This window comes from Apaloderma vittatum, unplaced genomic scaffold (assembly GCF_000703405.1).
Source record: "Apaloderma vittatum isolate BGI_N311 unplaced genomic scaffold, ASM70340v1 scaffold8980, whole genome shotgun sequence".
NCBI lineage: Eukaryota > Metazoa > Chordata > Aves > Trogoniformes > Trogonidae > Apaloderma > Apaloderma vittatum.
This window is the reverse complement of record NW_009694993.1, coordinates 27771-37362: the sequence shown is the minus strand read 5'-3', so window position 1 is coordinate 37362 and position 9592 is coordinate 27771.

Below are 9592 nucleotides of genomic sequence, written 5' to 3'. Positions count from 1 at the left end.
AGGGGATAAAAACGAGCAGCGTTCACCTAAAAAGGACTGTGCACTGTTCTTGTCTTCCTTGACTGCTTTTGAACTTCACTTTTCCTAGTTTCTGTATTGTATTTGTTCTCTATTTATTTGTACACACCGTTGGAACGCGAATTCATGTTCTTCCAAGTGCACAGCCTTTTGGGGCCTTTTATAATCAGCTTATTCTCTTTGAATGATTAAAAGCACATTTCAAAACCCATGGGTTTTGTGCTTATTCATGTGCTGTCTTGATGAGCCTGAGTTTTAAAAGAGAAGAAAAGCTCTTTTTCAAGTTACAGGAAGTCAACAGACATATTCCCTAAATTTTGGAGATATCAATTTCTGGCTCCTTAAAAAGCGAAATATCAGAAGGTACTCTCTGGAGGACCTAACGTGTGAGGAGGGGCAGAAGCTGATGCTGCCTGCCAGAACAAAGCCAAAGATGAGCAATGCATCGTGAAGTGATTTGGATGACTCAGAGAAACTTTTAGTTTGGCATCAGATCTCATTTTAGCCGGGCTGTGTATGTTAGGAATGTGCCAGTTCATCACAATTATGTATTTTCACGACAGAAGTAGTCCCTCAGCTATGAGACTATGAAGTTCATTGGCAGTGCTTGAAGGATGTAGAGTTAATACTGTAGGAAGAGGACTCCGAAATCTGGCTGCAAAACAGATGCCTGTCTCTGAGATAGTAATGCCAAGCATCAGCGTTCATTTGCCTCACAACAAAGGACATACCTGAAGGAGGTTAGCTGGATTGCATTCGGAAGTGCCTTGTTTGCCTGATGTTACTGTAAGGGTTGCTGGCACTGGTAGGAATGCACAGAAAAGGAAACTCAGAAGTTTTGCATCTTTAGGATACTGTGATTAGAGAGCTGATTGCTGTGGAGGAGGCGAGGTGGCTGATCTAAGAAGAAGGGGGTTTCATCGGGTCACAAAGCAAGCTCCAGAACTAATGAAACCTTGTTTCTGCTGTACTAGGGGTTTCTAAGGGTTTCTGACTCTGGGTTCATCATGAGAGGCATTCACTCTCCTCCGTGGATTTTGTGGTCTAACAATTTCTATGCTGATGCTACAGCCATATTTTTCCTTGGGTCTTTTGCAACAAAACCCACTTTTCTCAAAACCTGTTGTTGCTTAGCTCTCTTTGAGACCTTCATTTTTGCAGTTAAGTTTGACTGAAGTCAGTAAGCAGCTTCTGGAGACAAACAGATATGAGGGGTGATCAAATCTGACTTGTTTCCCATGAAAGAGACCTAAAATATTCCAAGCCAGTAATGCTGTTTTGCCGCCTTCTCTGTTTACGCTGAAGACTAAAGTCTCCCTTGCTTCATTTTTTCCGTTTGTTCTGTAGCTTGCAGGGACTCTTTCTGTCCCTTCTAGTGATGGGCAAACTACTTGTGGCTAAGGAAATTAACAGATCCTGCCTAAGTCAGTAAGGCTGCAGAGTTTGGCTTCACCACTGCGGGGCAGTCTATAGCTAAGAATGGAAAAATCACTTCGGACAAAAAAGTAAGCTGCTGCCTCCAAAAGGGAGTTGTACTTCACATAGGGGGTTATACCTCTGTGAAGAAGGAATACTGCTGTTTTCCCACAGGCACTTGTATACTCTTAGTAAGCACTGAGAAAAGAAAGCAATATTCTCACAGGAGTTTGCGTGTGTTCCTTACAGTGCTCTGGCTTGTACCAGCCTCTTCAGTTTTTGTGCTGGATTGGTACTGCTCATAACCAGGCTCCCAAGCGAGTGATCTCAGAGAATTCTTACTTACAAGTGCTTGGCAGTTCTAGGTCAAACTGTACGTGTCAAACCTCCACCCCTTTCTGTGCTCTTAGTCACCCTAGGACTTTGCAGTTCAGTTCACACCTGTATTTCCATTGGAACTGGATGACAAAATTGAGCAGATTAAACTTTTTTCCAGCAGACATATCCACAAATAGTCTTTTGAAGAGAAAGGGACTAAGGAAACTTTAACCACGTACCCCTACAGAGAGAGTCATAGTGGCAGTGAGCAGCACTCTTGCTCCTTCCCACAACCCCCTGGGAAGTAAGCAGTGACATCTCCTACCTGAACCTATGGAGCATTTTTTTTCCTTAGTAAGAGCTGTTGGGTCTGCAGGTCACAAGCAGACATTCACTTGGAAAACCCAGGGGACAAACTGAAGAAAATTCTCACAAGGTGATGTTAGCCTTTCAGGGGCTCGGAGATGGTGGAACCTTCTGATCCCACTGTCTTCCAGGTAGGACCTACTGCAAGGGGCAATAGCAGCTTCACAAAAAGTACTAGTGCTGGAAGAGAATGAGCTAGACCCCCTTTGCCCTTCAAGAATGACTCCATTCTCTAGGAATTTCCTTGTCTTCTGGAGTCTAGCAAGAAGGAAGCAATGGCAAGAGTCCCAGCAGAGCTCAGCTGGGTGCCAGAGTGGCTAATGCACTGTCACATCTCCATGCTCGAGTCTTGTGTTCATCTCCTCTTAGACTGTCTGTCTAGTCTGCCACTTTCACCAGTGGCAAAGGGTTTCTTTTGTGATTTATTTCTTTTTCTTCATCCCAAGTTACTTGCCAGTTTTAGTTTTGCCTTGAAAAAGGAGGAGGCCTTCTCTGGAGCAGACCTGAGTGGGTTGGCTGCAGCTCAAGGAGGGTGCTGTTGCCACGTGAAAGATCACTGGGGCTGAGGGTCTCCAGTGCAGGTCTCGACACACTTAGCCACTCTAATAAGCAAAAAGAAAAAGCTCATTGTCCTATTGCGTTGTGGGCCATTTGAGGGGGAGACAAACAAGTATTCCCTTAGATTCCCTAAACCTTCTTTATGATGGATTGTACGATTCCCTGGAAGCAAAGCCACTGTGGCGTGCACCTGAGCTGCAGGACTACCTGGGTTTCATTCCTAACTGTCGTCTCCAAAGTAGTTTGAAGCTCAGACTATTTTTTTTTTTCTAATTATCTGGGGATGCACTGAAAACTCAGCGTTGTTTATCTGGCTCTGCAGCAATAGATTGAGAACTTTCATCTGGATTTAAAAAGGAGTTCTCAGAAGATTTGCTGATAAAGTGAGCACAGTTGTTTTATGGACCGTTACTGAGCAAGTGTTTTGAGAACACTAGGAGCAGGTAGGAAAATGCTTGTTAGCAGTTTGGGAAAATGACTGCTGCTGTCTGAGGTGAGGCAGATGCGATTTAGAAGCGGGGAAAAAAAGCCACACGCAAACCAAGAAGAACCCTCCCGAAAATAATACAAGGTAGGGATCTCTGATCTTTTAACTCTCTTGTTTAGCAGTGTAACTGTATTATAACATTATCGGTTTGTGCTGTAGGAGAGGAAGGGTGAGATAAAATTTTTAGCGTGTTAACTGTTCGACTGTACTTTGCTAAACCACACTTCAGTGAACTAAGCACACGCAGCTCTGCACATAAGCCCCAATGAAAGGACTTCAGCAAAGGCAAAGCCTTAAGTAAATAAGCAGGTAGTTACTGTGCTTGTTAGACACTGTTTGAACTTCTGTAGCAGAGCAAACTCAGATGCTGGGAAAAGAGGCAGAAATAGACTTACAAATGTAGGAAAGAAAATGCTTGTGAATTTTAGGTCCCACAAAAACTGAAATATGTTTAAGTAACCATAACATTGATATACAATTTCTGAAATTTCATCTCCTAGCAGAAGCTTTGAGGGGTAGAGTCATTTAAGGCAGAACAGGCTCTTCAAGTTAAGCAGCACTCTTCCTAGACCAAATTTCCTAAATTAACTCAGTTTTTTCAGGCTACCACAAACAACTGTGCTCCTAACTGGCAACCTCCCTAATTAACATCCAGCCAGGCTAGATAAACCATATTCACATTATTAAAGTAGAAAATCTTGTAATGTCTTTTTCAACACGACCTTTTTAAAATCTAGTATGTTCAGACTTCCTTTAATATTCCAGTTTTCCAGCATTCATATGTAAATGCTTGAATTCCTTTCACTACCTCATCTCTAGAACACTGAAAAACACCACTGCAATTTACTCCTTATTCCAAGACTTTGAGAAAACTCACTGAACGCAGTAGAACTCATAGTGTATTTTTCATATTGCTTCAGTGCAGCAATTTCCATATCAGAACGCCTTTCTCTGGCAGGACAGTTTATAGACAGAAAACACTTTACGTCACCTTTTGGTACCATTTTGGCTAACCTCTCCTTCAAAACTGACAAAACCAATGGAATCTTCCAACTGACATTGAGCTTCCTTAGTTGCAGGAAGTCACAGATCTTCCAGCGATAAGCAATGACCCTTACCACGAGTAACTTGCAAGAATGATTCTGGAAATTTGTTCCTGGTCATATTACATGGTATACTTGACAGGTGAAAACCTTCTCATTTGCTCTGAAGGCTAAACAGGACTAGTCATGAGAGCCTAATCCTGTTAGTCACACAAATGCTTATCTTTGCATGTAGAAGAAGGTACTTCTTGACCACACCAAGGCCGTTAATCTCAGCCTGACAAGAGAAGTGTCTAGATGTTCAAACGGTGCAAAGATTAGTGTGTATGTGGCGAGCAAGGTGGAGGAGAAAGCTCGGATACTAAGTGAAGCAACTTGTGTACAATTACCCTGTTTGGCAGAAATCAAGTGGAGAGAAAATATGGCAGAGCTGGGGTTGAGAAGGAGCACCTTGGCTTCACGCCGCTCTCCTAGGCAGTAACAAAAGGCAGCAGGACCTGTGATCAAGCAACGTGGCTTTACCCAGTACCTGTGACCTGACACAGCAGTGACATTTCAACAGCCTGTCCCTTTGGACTAATGCAGCCGAGCACTTCTTGCCCTTTGTTTGCAGCATCTACGGGAGCTCGTTCTTCTCCTTTAAAACACAGGGAGCCTGAGTTAAACAGCACACTGAGCTATGGGGGGGCTAGTTCTGACTTCCACAACGTACTAAGAAGAGGCCTGGGGAAAGACTGTGGCTCCATTTGTCTTGTTTTTCCTCTCTGGATCATCATTTGAATGTAAAAGAAAATTGGTATTCAGCCAACAAAACCGCTTCGGTTTTAGTGGCTACAGCATTCAAGGCAAGGCAAGTCTTGAAACTTGGATGACAGAAAAGTTAGCTGCTTACTGCAAAATATCACAGCTCATGTTAGAAGGATCACAACCTCATGAGCCCAGTAGAAATCCTCTGGGAGAATTTTAGATCAGGTCCTTAATAGGGACAGAACATAAGTCCAATTTAGGAAAAAAACAGGCCAAAGTAACTTAGCTTCTCACCTCAGCCTGTCCTCTGCCCCATCTCTGCCTTTCTTTTGGCTTGCAGTAACTTTCAGTCCCCGTGGGCTTGCTTGCTGAGTGTGTTACACAGATTTCGGTATTAAGTATGCACTGGCCTCTTCTGAATTGTCTTGGCATCCATGAAATAAATTGATTTTAAAAGAAGACATGAAATCTGCTCTAGCCTCAAGCCCATCAAGCTCTAATTCTTCAAGCAGAATGTTCATACCCTTCTCCATATGGTACCCTGGGTTCCCTTTGTTCTGCTACTCCATATTTTTCATCAGGAAGCCTGCTCAAAAAAAATCTTTCAAGTAGAAAAAGCTCAAGGGCCCAACCTCCTGACGAGATGGCTTTCTATGCAGGGAACCTTTCTTATGTGAGGAAGTGCCAATAGGTCAATGAGACCTGTGCGCACGAACACCAATCAGCCGTGTCATTACTCCTTGATTGTGGATTTTGAAAGATCTACATCTTCTCAAAAAGAAAAAAAAAATCCAGAGAAAAAAAGCAGCTTAACTGCTTCCTTGCAAACGGGGAGTAAGTAATAACCTTGATTAGTTCAGGAAAAGTCAAGGAACCCCGTGGCAAAATGAGAGGTTAAGGAGCTTTGCGTTCAATTTAAGGCAAAACATGAGAAAATACCCAATTATCTCCTATTAAAATACTGACACCTATTTTAACTGATAGTTATTCACAGACATCCATTCCCTGCTTTTCCTCTGCTTGGTACGTTTTTTGCTTACTGCCACCTGTTTCAAACTGTGTGGTGGATGCAAACCTGATGGGTCAAATAAATCTTTGATGCGAATTTCCTAAATTCTGTCGGGATATACCAAGGGTAAAAATATAACCCATGTTGTTCTTTAATTCTTCTGGCAATTTAGAATGTGCAAATTACTGTTGTAACCACCAGTGAGGTAAAATTTTTTGCCAAATTCCCTTCAGACGTTTTTATCATGTGGGTTATCAGCACACAAGGGCTTGACACCAAATCCAAATTAATTGTTTTCCTAGCCAATATTACCTTGTTAATGAACTGTACAGCATTTCCCTAGAGTTATTATCTAGGCAGTGCTTGTAAAACACTGCTTTATGGCAGATTTGTATTTTCAGGAGCAGTACCAGTTTTATCTGAAACGAACTGGAATTTTAGAAGATTTCTAAGCTGAACCTCACCAGTGCCTGGGCTGACCCAGGATGGTGTGTTACAAGTCTTTGTAGACTTCGTACTTCACAACACCTATGGGATCACCTTCTGACAGCAGGGAATGATGGAAACACAACTGCCAGGCTTCTGCACGGTGGCGGGCTGTGAATGCCATTAAACCACCAGATTCCCACAATCTGAGTGACTCTTCACCAAGTTTGTGTCAAAAACAAAGAGCTGTGAGTCATCTGGGATATTGCATTAGCTTCGTGAGGATTTATCTCCAGTGAGTCAGCGGCGATAAAGAAGCTGAGTTAATATTTACCCCTTGCATTTACTAAAATCACATACCCTTTAATGGCAAATGATCCATGAAATGGGCTGCAAAGGGGCCAAGAGAAATTGTTCTTTTTGCTAGTACAGCTGCAGCAGAGTGAAGGCCTCTGATGCCGCAGGGCTTAATAAAGAGAAGAGTTATTAATCCCAGTGTGCTGCTGCAGGGGGAATAGTGATAACTTGTGTGCTTGCAATAGCCATGGTGGTAAGTGATCACCGTATCCACAAGCTCCCCATCAGTCTGAATTTCCTGCTCAAAAGCTACCGTGTATTTCTCCTGAAAATCTCTTTTTTGCCACACTTGCATATAAACCCTCCATTTGGATGCAAATACCCTTCACCTGTCAGTAGCCTCAAAGTCACTGCAGAGCATTGAAGCATCCAGTGATTCCTAAGGACGTGTAGCCGGCAGTCTCTGCGGAGAAGCCAGAAGCAGCAGCTCTGGTTTGTCACTGGCTGAAACTCTGCTCCCCAAGAAATGGCAAAGGAATTGCAAAAATGACGGAGCAGACCAGCAGAGGTAGGAGAATGGCTAGGTACAGAGCAAGAGGGCTGGGTTTCCTGTTTCTCTGAGGAGCAAGAGACATGTTTTTGCTTTTCTTAGAGGAGGATCCCAGATGTTGCTTTCTCTGCTGAGAGGAGCATAAGTGGATGGTGACTCCCTGAATTACGTCTTTTATTCTGCCTGTTCCTTGGACACAGTTTTAACATGTGCTGTTCACGTTCTTCCAGGGCCCCTAAGTGCTAAACAGGGCTTGCAGGGAGAAATCATGTCTCAGCTCACCCCTCCTGCCCACCCTGGCATGCCCCTGAGCCACCCCACATGTAGAAGACAAAGGGCTGAGGGTTGCAGTGATCATCAGCCTCATCATGTCTTTGTCATCTAAGGACTATTCCAACCTACAGGGTGCCTTTGGCAGGTAGCTCATATGTGGTTCTTGCTGCTTTTGTGCTGCCCACTTGGGGTAAGGGGATTTTTTTCTAGAGTCAGGAGTTATACTCCTAGAGTCCTATCCTTCTTTCTGCTCTCATACCAATATGAATGAAATAGGTGCCTTGATCATTTGAGTGGGAATGGGAAAGGAAAAGGACCATGATATTTTTGAAAAATGGGCTCTATCTCAGCAGAGGTCTGCATTTCATTTTTGATACCAGCTTTGATTTGGGAAAATTAACAGGTTTCAGCTTTCTATCTTTATCCATAACTAAGCTCTCTTTTCCAGCATCTGCAGTCTACTGACCTCTGTGCTTTTTCTCCTGGCCTGCACAGCCCTTGCCCACACCTGCCCACACTCTTCTATGACCTGAACAAGAGTTCACTTTGGAAGTTACCATGGGAATCTGTCAAATTTGAGTGTTACTATTGCCCCGTATTCGATTTCAGATCATACTCCCATCAACAACGTCATATTCTCATGGTTTGGTTTACCTACTAGATATTCTGCTGGTTTCACTTTGTAAATATTTGGAGGGAGCTCAGCAGGGAAAGATGCTTTGTGATTAAAAGGAAAAGCAGCAGAAGCCTATTACTTCCATCACTGCTGCCATAAAGTCCATTGGCTCTGTATCCCGGCCAAAATGGCAAGGCTTCAAGAACAGACTTTACCTTCCAGTAGCGCCCTGCCTCAAGTGAGACTGACAATGGGATTAATGGGGCACGGACAGTGGGAAAGGGGTAACATGAACTCATGTTTCATGTGGTGCACAATGCTCTCGGCCCGCGTAGCGCAGAGTTTTCTTGAGAGCCACAGCAGCAGCAAATCTTCACCTGGCAGACGTTTGCGCCTGCGGTTCCGTGAGCCATGTGGTAAGCGGCTTGTCACTGCGAGTGTGTGGATGGGCTCGACCTGAGGGCTTGAACCAAAGGTGAAACCTAAGTCCCCTTTAAAATCTATTTGTGACCACTTAACACCAGGACTCATTCTGGCCTTCATGTGTTCCCAGAGGGACATGGGAATGTCTGTTAGCCCTGGTTGGTTTGCTGGGGCTCGGTAGAGGCTTCCTCTGGGTCAGTTCCCCCAAGGCACGGCTCAGGTGGGGCTAGGTCAGCTCAACAGAGTGAGTGAGTCTCTAAGAGACCCTAAAATTACCAGCGTCAGACATCTGTGATAGGATATCTCAGAACCATCCTACAGTGGCGTGTAGATCAGCTCATGGCTGAGCCCGCTGGATTTTTGTATAGGTGTGTGGTAGGGAATTAAAGCACTCTGCTAGCACCACGGCACCCTTTGGCAGCTGCGCAATTGAGGAGGATGAACCGTGGTCTACGTTTTGGTGGAACTTGGGCACTGCTCCCTTATACTGTTTGGAGAAGCCACCACCTCTGTGGCCGTAAAGAATAGACTGACTTCCCGAGTCGGACTAACGCAATGAAATCTCATTTGCAATTGGTGGACTAATGTTAACTAATATTGTTCTTGTTCTGTTGTATCTCTCTGGCCTGTTTTTGGTAGGATATTTTATATACACATCTTCAAGGCCATTGCCCTCCTGCCAAAATTTTTTGCTCTAAACAAACCATGCGTTATGCCTGACTTTAAAATATTTTTTACTCTAGCGTTAGAAGTCACCATTAAGCTAGCAGAGGTGACAAACACTTTTTCTCGAGCTGGGGGACTTTGCAAGCCCGAGAAAAGCTCTAGAAGAGGGCGATGACTGCTTGCTACTTATCAGATGTTACGAAAAAGAAAACCTATTGTTGCCAAAGAAAAAGCAACCCTGTAGGAGTGGGGGGGACAACTTGTATTAAAGAAAGGAAATGAGAAAAGGACAGCTCCCCGTTTCCACAGAAAGCAAAAGACAACAGGCTGCCTGCAGTTGTCTGGAAGACAGGAGGTTGCTGAGTGCGAACCATGAACC